The sequence below is a fragment of the Toxorhynchites rutilus genome, chromosome 1 (genome assembly GCF_029784135.1).
Source record: "Toxorhynchites rutilus septentrionalis strain SRP chromosome 1, ASM2978413v1, whole genome shotgun sequence".
Classification (NCBI taxonomy): domain Eukaryota; kingdom Metazoa; phylum Arthropoda; class Insecta; order Diptera; family Culicidae; genus Toxorhynchites; species Toxorhynchites rutilus.
In genome coordinates, this window is record NC_073744.1 from 160,309,473 (window position 1) to 160,327,910 (window position 18,438).

General features: G+C 30.5%; 1 protein-coding gene across 5 annotated transcripts in view; it reads left to right on the forward strand.

Moving 5' to 3' along the window:
• LOC129767995 (eye-specific diacylglycerol kinase) overlaps positions 1–18,438 on the forward strand; it is a 475,932-nt gene that overhangs the window by 84,987 nt on the left and 372,507 nt on the right. For all 5 annotated transcript variants that reach the window (XM_055769348.1, XM_055769339.1, XM_055769362.1 and 2 more), the window contains one exon: positions 3,356–4,030. The gene's annotated coding sequence lies outside the window, so the exon portion shown is untranslated. The remainder of the gene's footprint in view (positions 1–3,355; positions 4,031–18,438) is intronic.

Consider the following 18,438-nt stretch of genomic DNA (forward strand, 5'->3'; position numbering starts at 1 on the left):
GAGAATTGAGAGAGCTGAATGAGTTGAGTAAGCGGAGTGAATTGAGTGAGTTGGTTGAGCTGAGTGAGCTGAGAGAGCTGAGGGAGCTGAGTGAGTTGAGTGATTTGCGTGAGTTGAGTGAGCTTTGTGAGCTGATTGAGCTTAGTGAGTGAGTGAATGAGTGAGGGATTTGAGTTAGTTGAGTAAGCTGAGTGAATTAAGTGATTATATATCACAAACGTGAGTTGAGTGAGTGAATAAAGTGAGCGAGTCGAGTGAATTGAGTGAGTGAGTGAGTGAGTGATCTAGTGAGTGTGCTGAATGAATTGAGTGATTTGCGTTAGCGTTTGAGTTAGCTCAGTTAACTGAGTGAGTTGAGTGATTTGCGTGTGATGAATGGATGAGCCGAGTGAATTGAGTGACGTGAGCGATTCAGTAAATGGACTGAGTGAGTTGAGTGACCTGAGAGATTTGCGTTAGTTGAGTGAGTTGAATGAGTGAGTAAGTGAGTGAGTGAGTGAATGAGTGAGCGAGTTAGTCAGTGAGTGAGTGAGTTATGTTCACTCGTTGTCAATGCTCCTTTCGGTCAAACTGTAAATAAGGAACTGTATAATTTAGTCCTGAATCTAATTAGCAGCTGTATAACCGCTACTTGACATGGATGTCGCTGACAGAACTATTAACAGCGCTCAACTAAAAGGTGTATATTAATAAAGAAAAATTACAAATTCCGAAGATCAAGTTGTGGTCGGTGGTGCCAGTGCTTCGAATTTAATTCTGAATGAATGTAACATTTTTTCGTTAGACAAAATTCCTTCAATATGTACCCTGCGTATCTTTCCACACGCCATACAAAATACAATCGAGGCGTTTGTTTTTACAACGGAATCTAATCTTTGGTCTGAGGAAAATGTTCAGAGTCCAAGCTTTCTAGCTCGGCAGTTCACGGTCTGAGTAATCGTTGGAGTAGGTTCTGAGCAGCTTTGATTGCTCGAGGCTGAGAAATGATATAGCTCTGGACAGTTGCTAACCAAGAGAACTAGAAGCTAACACTGACAATCCGATATGAAGCCCTACAACGTTCGATTCGGCATCTCACAGAAAAACGACCCAAAACGTGTTGAATAACCGATCGAGAACGCTATATTAGAGGATTATATATTTATTATATATTATATTTCATGAATGGGATTTTTGCGTAGGGATTTCTGGAAAAAAATAATTTTTACTTTTACCATTTTTGTGTATAAATTTATGGAAATTACACGTTATTGAACATGTTTCTCAATAAAAAAAGGTTCGCAGAACATTTCAAACGCGAGAAATTACACACAAAAAATGGTACGAGTAAAACATTATTTTTTTCAGGAGTCTCCAAGCAAAAATTCCATTTGTTTCAAAATCTAGAGTAGTAGAATGTCTTTGATAGAAGTCCATATGGCCTAGCGATAAAGAAGTCCATAGGAGTCCATATTAACATTATCTAAAATTTTACCGAATACACTAATTCCCCAGATTTTTTTCTTTAATAATTTTTTTAGAACTTATAAAGTTTTTGTTGAAATTTATGTGGAAAAACTTTGGCCCTTTTCAAAAAGTGGTTTGATTCTTTTGCAAAATTCAAGTTTGAATACTTGCTAAAATGTTGCTGAGATGACCAATATCTTCACACCCACAATGTTTCACTGCAACCTGAAATAGTCCTGCCAGCTTTTTACAAAAAAAATCCAAAAATTTTTTGGAAACACAAAAAAAGTTATTTAAGTTATTTAAAAAATTAAAATTTATTTTTCTCCAAAACGTATTTTTTTTAAATTCTCAAAAATGTATATGTGAATAGCCCTTACGATTTCCAACAAGTCGTCCATACATCGGAAGATGGGCACTTTAACAGGGATCATTTTTTTCGAACAATAACTTTTTCATATTTTCTTTGAAAAAAAAAAATACAACTTATCCTGATTTTGTTTAAAGTTTAGATAGCGATATAATGTATTTGACAAAGTTTTAGATCTTGTAAAATATAAACTTTTGTCCAAGACATCAACTTTTTATCTCTTATAGTTTTTGGAATATAAGTCATTTTTGTATGAAGACTCCTGAAAAAAAAAGGTTTTGCTCGTAACATTTTTGTGTGTAAATTTTCATATTTGACGTGTTCTTGACATGTTTCTAAATAGATAAAAGTTGGCAAAGCATTTAAAATGCGATAAAAAAAAACGAATGCGATAAAAATGTAACGAATTGAATAGTATTAACAGTATTTTTTCAAAGAAAAACATGAAAAAGTTGTTGTTCGAAAAACTTTTTCCATGTAAATGTGCACATCGTCAGATGTTTGGAAAAATTGTTGGAAATTTTAAGGGTTATTTATATCAATTTTTTTAGAACTTTAAAAGCATATGTTTTCGAGAAAAATGAATTTTAATTTTCAAAATATTTTTTTTCAATGAATTTTTTTTTTCCCAAAAAATTCTTTGGTAATTTTTCATGAAAACCAAAATAATTTCCTACATCCCATTCTTCGACTAAAATTTTGCAGGTCTGATAGGTTTTTTGTGTAGGTTTCTTCTTCAATTTAGAGTTTTTTTCAACTTTTTTGAATTTTTGTCAGCGAATTTTTTGGCATAGAATTTTTGGTATTTTGAAGAACTATAATTTAAACAATTTCCTACATTTCATCCTTTGACATGAATTTTGTAGGTATCATAGTTTTGATGTTATAAATTTTTGTAAAAAAAATTTGGCTGTTTCCAAAAAGTAGTCTAATTATTTTTCGAATATTTCAAGTATGCAAAGTTGCTTAAATGACCCATGTCTTTACACCCACAACGTTTCACTGCTATCTGAAATAGCGCTGCCAACGGCCAGTCGAGTTGGCATGAAATTCGTCAACTCTATATTAGCATTAGTGATATTAATGATTTTGTCCTCACATTTGTAAGAATCAGCATTAGCACAAAAGCTGCATTAGTGCCATAATAGGGCGATAGGTTAATGTTTATTGTTACTTGGTTAGTCGATTAGACTTTCTGGCGATCAATATTTTCGAATCTCTGTTTTCTAGCTTTTTCTTTGAACAATGCATATTATGTAATTGTCTAGGGTTATTTTTAACCTGGACATATTTTATATGTCCCAATCTTCGTTCGTTTTCTAACAGAAAAATGCTGGAATAGCCGGCTACTGAAATGGATCGCCGTTCACAAATTGATGAATCCGACACGAAAGCGACTGAGGTTTTGAACAATTTCGAAGAATCATTTGCATTTACCAATTCATAAAATCAACCTCCGTAACTTTCCACCAAATCAATGGATCTTAAGCGCGTACCATCACATTAACAAAGTATATATTTTTCTACATTTCTTCACAGCTTTCGTGAAGGTCGGCACGGAACCGATCAATGGGCAAAAACAGTATTCCTCACACAGAGAGAAGAAGAAAAAAAAACAAACCGAAAAATAAGCAAGAGAAAGCAGTGCGAGAAAAGTGTGTGACCCCCGCGAAAAAGGTGAATTTTTTTCCGACGAATTAATTTCAATCAGATCTGATATTATTATAGGCAATGGTGGAGTTTCATCGCTCGATGACGATGACGACGACGACGACGACTCGAATGTCGACCCGGGGGCGACAGAAAGAGAGTGTAAAGTTTCAATCCAGTCCAGAGAAAAAAAGTGGCACAAAAAGGGTGAAAATTAATTAGATCCGTGCTTAAAGTCTTGCTAGTTAGCTGGTTTTTTGTTTAGTTGTTCGTATTTTTTTTTCGCGTTCTTTTCGTTCGATTTTTTCCCCTCATTGTGCGTTCACGTAATTGTTATATGCTGTGTAATCAAAATCGAGACGTGAACTCTAGTGGATAATTACAATCGAAACAAAGCGCGCTTGTGTGTGTGTGTGTGGAAGAAGATATTTGCTCAACCCCTCAAAAAAAAAAAAAAGAAAGAAACACAATTACAACGAAATACGTAATTCGGCGGCTGTGTCGATCGATGAGGATCCGGTGGAAGGCTACCTGAAGATGCTCTGGAATCACCGCTCGCTAAAGGTTGGTACAAATTGAAACTTTGATTACGTTCCAAATTGTATACAAAATGGTTTGTTTGTATTGTTACGAATCAACGATTCGGATGTAATCCTCCGCGCAAATACAATGGTGATGGCTGGCAGCAAAATCCGTGACGGAAAATGCCATTTACCCCTCACTTTATTGCCACTCTCCAAACTCTAAATCAGCATCACGAACGTCAACAATGCGCTGCGCTGCTGATGGGGCGGTGCATTCTGTTGTATAATTTCCATATGCAATTGTTGTTGTCGTTGGTCGGGTGAAGGGCAGCAGACGGAAAGTCAGGCCAGGCCAGGGCAGGCAAAGCATGGGTTGAAAATTTTTAATTAAAATGCACCGAAGCGAGCAAAATTTTAATCCGCTAACAGCGTGTCGTTAGTGCAGTCAACAGCGGCAGCAGCAGTTCCCCGTTGTATTGAGGGTGGGATGATGATTGTCGTCGGGGCTAATAAAACCCACTGACAACCCTTTCCACACATACCGGACCACTATTTCCATCGAAATGAGCTGTAGTTGCCATTCTTGTGGTCTTCTCTTCTCTCGGTGGCCGGAAGGTTCAGTCTTTCGGCGTTAATCTCTTGACGGTGGAAAAACACCATTCTTTATGTAAGTGCCAATTACCGGGTTGGAGATTGTGATAGAATTCAAAATTTTCGACACTTTTTTTCCGGCAAGTGGCAAGTGGCTGTTGAAACATGCCACGGGATACGGTCCATTCTAGGGAAATCGGATGTCAGGCTAGCAGTCATATATTTTAAAATTACATTTCAAAAATTCACAAAGAGTGAAGAGCTTGCTGTGTCCTCTTCTCAAATTAGTGGGAAAAAAATCAATAGTTATCGTAAAAAATCATAACAATGATGTGATTATTTGCAATTATTTTTTAATACTTCCAAAACTTCTTGATGATTCGCTGTTACTTATTAAAATTGCGATAATGGAATATAAAAGAGTGATTTTTCATCCAATCGAAGGTATATCAGTTGTCTTTCGCATTACTTTGATTCACCAATATTTTTTCTGAGTGTGATCGAAACCGAAAATTCGAAAATTGTGTATTATCATACAATTAGCTCGATGTTATTTGTTTTTCGGAGTGTCTCAATTTTAAACTTAGCCGATTCTTTGAGGAATTTTTGGTCTAAAACGTGTATATTGTTCTTTTGGAACAGGCACCCAAATTCAGTATTCAAAACCTTATAAATTCAAGGAACTGAAAATTTCAAACAGTTAAAATCGAAAAGATTTAAAAATATGAGAATTCAAAAAAAAAAATGGAAACCCGAAGAAAAATAATCAAAACAATAGAAACAATTCAAGAAACTCGAAAAAAAAGAGTATTCCTAACATTTGGAATTGTGAATTTTGACGGAAAGAAAATATATTAAGAATTAGAATTAAAAAATTCAAAAATTCAAAAATTCAAAAAATCTGTTGAAATTGATGTAGAAAATCAATAAATTTAAAATAATTATATTGATGGATTATAATTATTTGAAATTTAGTAATTTTCTACATCAATCAAAATCAGCAATATGAAAAAAATGGCGATCGGCAAAACGGAAATTTTCAATTAACAACACAGGCTCATTATAATTTGAACAAAGAAAATTCAGAACATTCCAAATTCAAAACAAAACTTAGCATCAGCACTCAAAATTCAGAAAACTGAATATGCAAATTGTTGAAAAGTAGAGAAGATTTTAAAAAATCAAAAAAAGAAAATTCGAAAAACATTTTGAAATTCCAAATTAATGAAATTGTAGACCCAAAATCTCATAAAATGTTGGAAGAAAAAGTAAAACAAATTGTGAATTCAAAATTTAAAAAAGGATGAATTACAGAAAATTTAAATTACATTTACCGAAAAAACTTTTTAAAAAGAGATGTGTAATTCTAAAAACTAAAAATTCTATAAAACGGACTAAATCCAATTGAAATTCCGAACCCATTAAAATTCCAAATATTTGAAATTAAAAATGAATGGTAACTCAGACCGTGTGAATTTTAGAAGAATCTAAAATTTTAACAGTAAGCAAATTTGAAAAAAAAAGATCATTTAAATCATTTTTTTTATTAAAAAATCAGCAAAAAAAATTAAATTGAAATTGAAAGACATAAGAACATAAGAAATTGATGTAAGAAATTCTAAGAAAAAAAAATGGTTCAAATAAAATATAATTCAATGAACTAAATTAGTCTTACTCAGTTTTTTACTTTTAGGAGAAACATTTAGAAATGTTTCTTGGGCTTTTCATGTGTCGAGGAGGCCAAACCCGAAAAAAGTAACTTAGAAAAATTAAATTGTAAGCTTTCCAAATGAAAATTCAAATTATAAAACACAGAAATTGTAATTTTTTTTTTCGACAAAATTGAATTCAAAGGACGAGCATATTTAAATAGTAAGAAAATATACAGGGAAACTTCGATATAACGTACCCTCGATATAACGTCACTCGATATAACGTACATTTTACCTCGATGTAACGTACACCTTTGCAAAGTGTAAAGGAAATTTTTTTTCAATATTTTTTTTTCTGATAGTACAATGAATTATCTGTATTGTGATGCTAAAACAAGTTTTGTACCTTCAATAAATCTCGAAATACAGCTGGTTTGGTGATTCCAGATTCTAAATGAATCTAGCTTTAATCAACAGTACGAAGGGAAACATCATGAGAAAGGCTGGCTTCGTCTTCTGATTGAAGTTATTAATTAACTTGACTAAAACAGCAACTCAATAATGTATTATAGACTACGTTTGTGAGTACTTTATTATGCTTCGATATAACGTACAATTCGATACAACGTACAATTTTGAAAGTGTACGTTATATCGAAGTTTACCTGTATTCAGAATTCCAAAAACTAAAAACACGAAATAGTTGTAAAATCGTTGAGTCAAAGTTTCATGAAAAGATTAGAAACTAAAATAAATTCAAAATATTTCTTTATTGAAAAAAAAAGAATTTCAAAACAGTAAAAAATGAAACTGCTCGGAAAGTTTAAATATGAAAGAAAAAACCTACAAAAACAGAAAAATAAAAAAATAGTTTAAAAAAACAAAACAAAAAAAAATCATAATCAAAAAAATAAAAAGAATAAAACGCTAAAAAATGGGAACGTAAAAAAGAATTTAAAACAGAAAAAGCACAAAAAAAATCAAAATTTAGGACAAAGTGAAAAAATAAATTATAAGATTGAATTTTCAAAAAGTTTTCAGTTCAACGCCAAGAAGCTCGAGAAATACAAAATATTAAAATTTGAAAAAAAACATGTAAATTAAAAAAATCTAATGATAGAAATTTCAAAATTTTTAAATTCCAAATTCAGTAAATTCAATAAATTCAAAAACTTAAAAACCCCGCGAAATGTTTTTTTTTAAATTTAATATTCCATAATAAGTTCGAAAAATTTCGATTTCATCTTTTGATAAATTAAAAAAAATAGAGATTCAAAAGAATAGAATAAAATATATTGCTTTAAATACTTACTGGAGATTTAAAATTGAAATAAAATACAATTTTCAAAAAACTAGAAAAAATAGGTAATTGGGAATTCGCTATAAAAATTTAAAAAATAATTAAAGGAATTAAATCCATTTGAAACTCCGAAACATTTTAAATACAAAGTATTTTTTAAATTCAGAATGAATGACAATTCAGAACATTCAAGTCTCGAAACAATTAAAAATTCAGAAACAGAAAATTTATAACACTTAAGCATTCAAGACTCAACAGAAAAAAACAATTAAAAACGAAAATTAGAAAAAAAAAGATTTAATAAATGGATAAAAAGTGGAAAACATACGAGATAACAAGTTCTACGAGAAAAAAAATTAGCTAAATTACATTTATTAAAATATTCACTTTTAGAAGAAATATTCCAAAAAATATTGTTTTAGAAATTTTCTGGCGTCGAGCATCAACATTTAAAACTTCCAAAATAAAAAAAAATAAAATAGAAAATAAAAATTTGAAAATTTCTAAAACTTTAAAATCGCATAGGAAAAAAAACACTAAAATTAAAAATACAAAACTGTTGAAAAAGGTCTCAATAAAATTAAAAAAAATATATTGAGTAAAAAATTTGAAAAAAATACCAAAAATATATTGAAAATAATAAATATCTTCAATAAAAAAAAATTAAACTCAAATCACTGTAATATTAAAAGATGAAAAGTTTAAATGGAACGAAAATACATTTGAAATTCAAAAAAATCAAATTTACAAACATAGAAAAAAACAAAAAAAAATAAATTTGAGAAAAAATCGGTTTTCAAAAAATTAGAACTCAATACATTAGAAGTTCAAAAATCTGGTACAAAAATTAGAATCTCAATAAATTCCAAAACTTTGAAACATTGCAAAATAAAAATTACAAATCATTCAGAAATATTAATTCAGAAAATTGTTAAAGTTTTGAATTCATGAAAAAAAATTAAAAAGAAATTCAAAAATTCTGATTAAATAGGTAATAAAAAAATCAAGGAATTCGAAAATTTTGAAGTGAAAAATTAAGTTTAAAATAAACAGTGAAAAAAAAAGATAATTTTTGAAATTCTGAATTCAAATTAAAAAATAAATATTTGAAAAATTATATACAAGTGAAAAAAATTTAAATTTAAAAAAAAATCTAGAAAACTAAACAAAAAATTAAAAGTGCAAGCTTTCTAAATTGAAATTCAAGAAATTAAAAAAAAACAAACTCATCATTTGATAATTTGAAAAATTAGAAAATCAAAAAGTTATTAAAAATCAAACTCAATTGATAAAAATGAAGAAAAAAAACATTAATCGGAAAATCACTATTAAAAATATAAAAAGTAAGATCCGTAATTCTAATAAATAATAAGTAGAAATTGTGATCCAACGGGCCAAAATTAATTGTAAATGTCGTGGAATTGGTGTATTTAATTCAAATATCATCAGAGATCATCATTTCGAATTTCCGAATTTCAGATTCAGGTTTAGATGTTAGATTCTAAAATTCAAATTAAAATTCCTTATTACCGATTTTTGGTTACACAAATTTATTGATGTTGGACCACGTCTTTGTATTCTATATAGGGTGGACACCACACGAAATAGAAAAAAGCACATGTAGTGAAAAGTTTAAGTATTACGCAAAATCGATCTTACGATAGGTGATGATGATAATAATTCACCTCATACCCCTACAAAGGTTTGAACAGGTCGATTTATAGATAATATTGACTTTTTTGAAATCGTTCAATTTTACAGGTTCAGTTGCATAAGTTTAAAGGAGCCAAACTCCTTTAGATAGTATTGATGTTTACATTAAAATTAAGAGACCAGGCATGAATGTCTATTAATCGAACACTATAAATAGGTAAATACTATTAAAAACAATGGTTCTATCCGTATCGACATTGACATAATAATAGTCTCCACTTCAGGCCCAAAGTTTTTTGAAGGCATGTCAAGAAAATTTCCAACCCGTGAACATCCTTGACTGATTGGGAATTGAACCCAATAACTAAAAGTGTCAACTTAGACACTCTGTTATGTAAGGGTTTTTTCAGCTTTAGTTCCCTTGAATGTTGTATGCAACATGAAATTGTGTGCAATAATTCGTTACAATCAATTATTTAGGCATCCAGTTAGTGTGATAAAAAATAGAGGGATAGAGAAAGACGAATAAACTCGATTACGATCCATCATCGGCATGGTTCCGGACAATATTTTAAAAATGAGTAAATTCAAGAAAAGCGCTAGAAAACCAATGTATCTCAAAAACGAAAAAATATACCTAAAGTGTATCTAAAGAATTGGAAAGGTATTTTTTGTTGTTGTTTAGATATATTGTTTTTCTAAAAATCTAAACTAGAAAATTACAACTTTTTCATAATAAAATTTGCATAAAATTCAAACATGTTTTAAAACCAGAGAGAACTGAAACAGAATCGACTGGCCAATTTTGTGTTCATTAAAAGACAGTATATTTTCCAACTCATCCCGAACAGAGAACAATTTATTCGATTGAAGTGATAATTGGAATCGAAATTGCAACCCAATTTATCTCAATTTCCCCTCAACAATAGAACTGACTGCAAATGTGTAGGTTAGGTCGAAAGAAAGGAAAACTTTTCATCTCGGCTCACCTCCTCGGTGAGATTCTTATTCTGATCATGGTCACACCAAACGTCCCGTTGCGAAAACTTTGGCAATCGTTGCGAGCCAAACTTTCAACAATCACAATGTTAATAGGGATGGGAAGCAGATAAACAAAGTCATTCAAAGCGAAAAAGCAGTGGCACTTTTTTCTGTGCTCGCGAATATAAAAACTTGAAGCGAAGAGCCACTTGAACAACTTTTATTCGTTTTTCTTCATTCGCTCATTGAGAAAATCGTTGCTGCCAGAGTCGAACGCAATGCAATGCAATCAAGTGTGGCGCTGTTTGGGACATTTGCTGTCATGTTTATCGAAAACATTGATTGGATTTGTCAGCAAATTATCTGAACAGAATGGTGCCCTGATTCGGGCAAATAGCGATGAGAGTAACAGCAGTAATTGGTGGTGCATATTCACTCGCTAATTGAATTAGAAGGGGGCCGAAATTGCATCCATTCACTGTGTTTAGAAACATCTCCGGAAGTGGCTCATTCCGCGCGGGCAGCCACAAATTAGCCATGCCTATTACTGACTGCCGCCGCGGCCGATTGGCGCTGGACAAACGAGCGGACAATTTCGGCCCATTATAATACAATGTCCTGCTTCCCTTTGGTTTACCTATTCAATGAACCGCGTATCCGCGGACCATTGTTCCACCGTATTATTAGCGGCAATTTTGTCATTTGCATCGGGTTCGGGTTCGCCATTTAAGCTCCACTGAGGGCATTAGACGGTGCGATTTTGGCGCCCCAATCTGCGATTGGCGTAGTCTCTGTTTAATAAACAGAGCGGGAAGACAAACGCGTAATGCAGCCGCCGAACAGCGCGCGTTGGGATTTATTCGATTCGATTAAATTGTTTCTCTGATGTTATTTTAATGAACTTCTTCCACTCGCGGGCGAAGAAAGATGGATGTGTCGAATGAACGTTTTATTTGATTCGCGAATGATTTTATCTCTCACTCTTCCTCGGATTGATCCCATACAAAACACGGTGCGTCTCCATCTGTGCAATTCCAAATGGTGGAGACGCACGATGTTCTTTGCATAATTTCTCTAATTGCGATCCAAATTGCAAGAAATTCACTAATTATTCACATCGCTTCAATCGCGTTAAGCAGCAATGGCATTTCCCACCATAAAATTTGTAATTATTAACAGCAGAGCTATTCCATAAAACAGCGCATTCATCCGGCTCCAATTGTATCCTAAAGGGTGTGTCACATCAAATTGCATCACGGAAAAAACGCTGTAGAAATTTTATTTTTAGGAATTATATCTTCAGCTTTCGCTTATAATCAGATAAGAGTGTATAGATCACGTTGGCTATGCTTCACTGTCAATTTTTCGTAAATTTGGAAAAATGTCGTCAAACGAAAAAGAGCGTCGTGAATTAATCCTGTGCACTCATTTCGAGAATCCAGAGTTGTCACATCGGGACATCGGTAAGATGCTGGGAATCGTCCAATCCACGGTCAGCAGAGTACTAAAACGATACTTCGAGAACCTAACCATCGACCGGAAGGTGAAGAACGGCAAAAATGGATGCTCCGTCAGTGAAAAAGATCACAAGCGCGTAGTTAAGCAGTTTAGACGTGATCCGAGAAGTTCGGTCCGGGATGTCGCCAATATGCTGAATTTGTCAAGTTCATTCGTCCAGCGGACCAAGCAGCGGGAGGGCCTGCGTACATACAAGGTTCAGAAGGCTCCTAACCGCGACGAAAGGCAAAACATGGTGGGGAAGACGCGAGCCCGGAAGCTGTACACCGAAATGCTGACGAAGCCGCATTGCCTGGTAATGGACGACGAAACCTACGTCAAAGTGGACTTTCGTCAGCTGCCGGGCCTGTTGTTCTTCTCCGCAGAGGACAAATTCAGCGTTCCGGAGGAGATTCGCAAGCAGAAACTATCCAAGTTTGCCAAAAACTACATGGTGTGGCAAGCGATCTGCTCTTGCGGAAAGCGGAGCGCCCCCTTCGTGATGACCGGCACGGTAAACGGGCAGGTTTACCTTAAGGAGTGCCTACAGAAGCGCTTACTGCCACTATTGAAGCAGCACGAGGGCCCGACCATCTTCTGGCTGGATCTCGCTTCGTGCCACTATTCAAAGGACGTGTTGGAGTGGTACGAAGCCAACGGGGTCACCTTCGTGCCAAAGGAAATGAACCCGCCCAACGCGCCGGAGCTTCGCCCAATAGAGAAATATTGGGCGATTATGAAGCAGGCCCTCCGGAAGAACCCAAAAGTTGTCAAATCGGAGGCGGACTTCAAGAGAAAATGGATTTCTGTTCAAAAAAACTACAACCTGACGTTGTACAGAACCTTATGGACGGGGTAAAGAGGAAGGTGCGAGCATACGGGCTTGGGCTCGAAGTATGAATAAAAAGAAAATGCCAATAGTTGTTTAATAGTTTTTATTTTACTGTCTAAAATTTTCAAAAGGATCAGTCTACTGGGCGAGTTTCTACAGCGTTTTTTCCGTGATGCAATTTGATGTGACACACCCTTTAATTTTCCCTCCAATAAAGTCTACTTAATAGGCACGAAATTAACCATTCTCTCGAAACTCGAAGCACTGCTGCGTTGCCAAATAGGTTCCGGTGTACACGGAAGGACCGGAAGGTTCCGCCGACAATTTGCGCGCATTCGCTGCGGTTCCACGGAAATTAATAACGAACAATAATAAAACCAACGCAAGCATGCCGTAGATACTGCGCGAAAGCTGTTCCACGATTCGAAGTGCCAGCCACGCGGAAAATATCCGAAGAAAGGTGTGAGTGTTTCCCGTGTTTTGCGTTCCCGCGGGGGCCCCTGAGTAGAGCAGCGGCCATTTGCAATGGAATGTAGACGCCAGATGTTGGACAATTAGTTATACGAGGGGGAAATAATATTGACACTTAATTAGCCGATAAATATTATATTGTAACGTAAATTCACGGCCACAAATTGTATCCTAATTAAATTCTGTACGAATACCATATGTAAAATGGAAAATTAATTAACTGAATAAGTTTTTTATTCCTATGGCACAGGTGTACAGACACAAAAAACAAGTGATAATAAATTTTAGTTGTGTTCACTAAATCATCTACAATTACAAGTGGGAGCCTTACTGACTTTCATCACTGCACCACCGATTTTTCTGTTCCTTAAAGCAGTCTTTATGTTTTTGAGTCTTACAATGAATCAGTGACATGTTTCCGGCACATTAGGTGAGGTTAGTTTGAAATCGCTTAAAGATCCCAGCAAAGGTCGAGGTTTAAATTTAGTTCTAAATTACCCCAAGTCATTGTGAATACCAAGGTAACTCATAACCAATTTTTGGCAATTTATACGGCTACTCTACTGCTAACTGCGGATTTAATGCCCATTTTTTAAATTTTTTGATATTTTTTAAATTTCTTTTATTTTATTCAAGTTTCACAATTTTTATCTGTTACAATAATGTTCTTCTTTCTTCTTCAATGGCACTAACGTTCCTAGAGGAACTTCGCCGTCTCAACGTAGTATTACTTGCGTCATTTTTATTAGTACTTAGTTAAGATTTCTATGCCAAATATCACGCCTTGAATGCAATCTGAGTGGCAAGCTCTAGAATACGCGTGATCACAGTGCAAGTCGGAGGAAATTTCTTTGACGAAAAATTCCCCCGACCAGAACGGGAATCGAACCCGAACACCCGGCATGTTAGTTATGACGCTAACCACTCGGCCAAGGGAGCACCTTACAATAATGATACATTTTCGATTTTTTTAAATTTTCATATAAGAAATTTGAATTATGCATTATTAGAATTATGCAGTTTTTTAAATTTTCCATTCCATTAGCTTTCAAATTTTTGAAATTTTCAATTTCATTAAATTGGTACATTCGAATTTCATCGGTTGGTTTCATTGGTTGGTACATTCGAATTTTTAACTTCCTTAAATTTAGATTTTTTTGAGTTGTCATTCATTTATATTTTAATTTTTTTGGATTTTCAATTCTATGAATTTTCAATTTTCTAGCAATATTGATTATTTTTTTATTTTTTGAACTTTTAGTTTTTATAATATTTTAATATTTTCTAAATTATTTTGATACTTTCACTTTTATAGAATTTTTTGAATTCGTTGAATTTCGAAAGAAAACTTTTCGATTTGGTTCGATTTTTTTTTTATTTTTGGAGTTGTCAATTTCATGAACTTTCATTTTCCTTTATTTCCAGTTTTATAATTCAATGTTTTAAACTTTAATTTAAAAAAACAAATTTGTTTTTGGATTTTCGTTTTACGAATTATATTTTTTCTATTGCCATTTTTTTTCGAATTTTCTATTTTTTTTCTTATTTTTCTGATTTATCTTCTATTTTCTTGATATTTAGAATTTACCATTATTATTTTTTTGAATTTTATTCATGTTTTGTTATTTTTGTTATTTGAAAACTTTATTTTTTTGAATCATTTGATTTTTTTAAATTTACTATTCTTTCTCAATTTAATTTTCCGAGTTTTCTGAATAATTTTTTCTGAAAAATCTCTAGAATTGAAAATGAAAGAAAATAACAGGTAAGGCCAAGGACAACAAAATAATAGAAAAAATTGTCTTTTATTTTGTTGTCTTACCAGTTATTTTTTCTTATTTTCAATTCTAGAGATTTTTAATATTCTAAATTTCCAATTTTTTAGCAATACATAATGATTTTTTTTAATTTGTTGAACTTTTAATTTTGTTCTATATTTTTTTTTTAAATTTTCATTTTTTTTATTCCTTTACACTTTGGAAATGTGTACGTTATATCAAGTGACGCTATATCGAGGGTACGTTATATCCAAGTTCCCCTGTAATGATAATTTAAAAAAACAAAATAAATTGCTCGTGCTATTTATTTAAATTATAACTGGTCTTAGGTCAAGAATTACAAAATACATAAAAAAAAATTAAAATCAAATTTAAAAAAATAATAATATTCCGAAAATTAAAATTTTTTTGGATAGTTAAAACTCATAAAATTGAAAATTTAAATCCAAAAACAAAGGCAAATACAACAATTTCACAATCAAAAACAATAAAAAAAAGAATTGAAATTTCAAAAATAAAATAAACATTTAAAATTCGAAGGAAGGAATCCAGATTTATAATTTTACCAACTTTCTATTTTACGAATTTTCAATTCAATGAACTTCCAATGAATGAATTTCCATATCAGATTTTTTTTTAAATTTTATTGCCATTTTTATTTTTCTGTAATGACGGTTTTTTTTATAAATTTGTAAATCTGAATACAAGTATTTCTTTAAATTTTATTTAGCTTCTTCAAACTTTTTAGAATTTTTTTACTCGTTGAATTTCGAATGCCTCATTTTTTTTTTGCTGCGCTTTCCATTTAGCCCGCATCAAGAGCGTTTGCACAATACCAGTGTCGGTCCCAGCTCTCAAAGATACTTATTATATAAATAGAAAATAGTCAAAAATTCGACTAGAATATAGTCACATTTTGTAAAACATCCGAAAATCAGGTAGGGACCGATGTGGAACTCAACGTGGTCATTTAGAAAATCATCATACTTCCAATCAATTCTTTTTTGAAATTTCTTGTTTTGAATCTTCTGTTTTCAGATTGTTTTTTTTTTTAATTTATCTTGATATCCATAATTTTCCATTGTAATTTGTTTGAATTTTATTAATCTTTTTTTTATTTCATTTATTTCCTAACGTCTCTGAGTTTTTCGAAATTTTGATAATTATTTGAATTTTTTAATTTTTTTTTGTAATTTCGTTTTGTTTTTAAATTTGTTTTTTTATTTTTTCTGTTTTTCTATATTTTATAAATACTTCAAATGTGTTGATTTTTATTTGGATTCCTAATTGAAATTTCTATTAATTTTGTAATCAATTTTTGATTTTCTAAATATTTGGATTCTCTTTTTTTATTATGAGATTTTTCCAATGGTTTTAATTTTTATTTTTTCCCAATCTTTTTTCTTTTATCTCTTTTATTATTTGTTATTCATTTTGTTGTCCTTGACGTTACAGTTACAAATAAAATGAATAATACTAGAAAAATATAGAACTCGCTTGCTATTTAACTATTTGGGATATTCCTAATTCCTAATTCCTTTTTATTAGAATTTTTGGAATTCAAAATCTTTTGAACTTCCGCTTTTTTAATTTATCAGTTATCAATTTCTTAAATTTTTATTTTCGAATTTTGAATTTATTTTTATTTTTTTGAACATTTTGTGTTTTTCTTCATTTTGGTTTATGCTCAAATGAATTTATTTTAACGTTTAGTTTTGGGTTTTTTTTAATTTTCTAAACTTATAACTTTTGGGAACTTTAAATTTTTTTGGGTTTTGTTTGGATTTTTTGAGTGTTAATTTTTTTTATTATTTTGCATTTTTTAATTTTGCATTCCTTTTTTTATAAATTTTGAAGTTTCTGTTTTTCCCGCCTTTCTAATAATTTTAATTTGTTTTTATTTTTTCTGTGTATTTAGAAAAGATAATTATATATTTTTTAAAAGTTTTTTTTTAATATTTTCAATGTTTTAAATTTCCTTTATTTTGTTGTCCTTGGCCTTATCTGTTATAATTGAATAAATAATACCAGAAAAAAATAATATTCGTTTGCATCTTAAACTATTTGGAGTTTTCCTATTTTTAATTTCAAATTAATGAAATTTCTGTTTTTTGAGTTATCAATTTTTTTTAATTCTTGAATTTTGAATTTTGAATTCTGTATTTTAATTTTATTATTATTTTTAAAAATGTCATAAATGATCTAAGTGTTTTAATTTTTTGGATTCCCAATTCTTAAAATTAATTTTAAATTTAATGAAATTCAATTTCCTAAATAATTAGAATTTCGAATTTCTTTTGATTTTTGAATTTTTTTTATGATTTTCTTCTGATTTTCCGAATTCCGGAATATTTTTTTCAAATGTTATTTCTTTTTCATTTTGTTGTCCTTCACTTTACCAGCTATAAATAAAACATAAACTAATTTATCGGTTATCAACTTTGGGAATTTTAATTTTCGAGTTTTGAGTTTGGGATTTATGAATTTAAATTTGTTTTTATTATTCCATTTTTTATTCGATTTTAGGAAATCTCAATTTTATACGTTTTCAATTCAATGAATTTTCAACTTTATGAATTGTAATATTTTTCTTTGTTTTTATTTATTTTACTCAAATTTTCGGTTTTTTTAAATTTTCCGCATTTTTATTTTATTTTTCATATTTTTATATAATTTATTCTTTTTAAATTTTTGAAGTTTTAATTTTTTTTTGTTTTATTTTGGTATTTTTTCTGAACACTTCCACTTGTTTTGTAACTTTCTCAATTTTCTGAGTTTTCTGATTGTGAATTCTAAATTTTTACCTTTTTTTATATTTTCATATTTTTTTCTTTTTTGAATGGAATTTTTGAATATTTTTTGTTGTTTTTTTTTCATTTTTATTTTTTCAAATAGCAAATTTGATGTTCTTCTAAATTTCAATTTTGTGAATGAAAATCCTCCAGATTTTTTCTTCCTTATTGGATTTAAAAAATTAAAAAAATATATAAATAAAAAAATTATTTTTTTTTTATTTTTTAAATTTTTAATTTAATTTCTCTTGATTTTTTTTAATGCATTTGTCGAATTTCTCGAGGTTTTATATTTGTTTTTTTGTGTCTTAATGTTTATTTTTAAATAGATAATCATATATATTTTTTTATTTTGCTGATTTTTTTGGATTTTTTTTTGTTTTTAAATATTTCTTTTTTTCTGTTAAAAAAATATTATTTGGAGATTTTCTTTCTTTGTTGATCTAGTTGAGAAAAATTAACATATTTCATAATCAACTTAATTTTTCTGAATTTTTCAAATACTTTAATATTTTAATATATTTTTTTTAATGTTTTAATATTTTCAATTAAAAAAAAATTATGCTTCAAATGTTTTAAAACTTTTAAGTTTACCAATTTTTTTGAATTTGAAGGAATTTTTGAATGTGTCTATTTTCATTTTTTTTTCAATTTTCTAAATTTTTATAATTTTCTGAACTTTTGAAAAATTAGGAACTTTTTGAAGTTTGTTTTAATCCATTGAATTTTCTGAACATTTTGATTTTTTTTATAGATTTATTTGGATTTTTTTTTTCTTGTAAGTTTTTTGGATTTTTTGATTTTTGTTTTTGATACTCTGGAGTTTCTGACTTTCATAAATTTTGTTTTCTAAAATAATTGTTTTTTTAAATGTTTTTTTAAAATTTTTTTGATTAAATTAA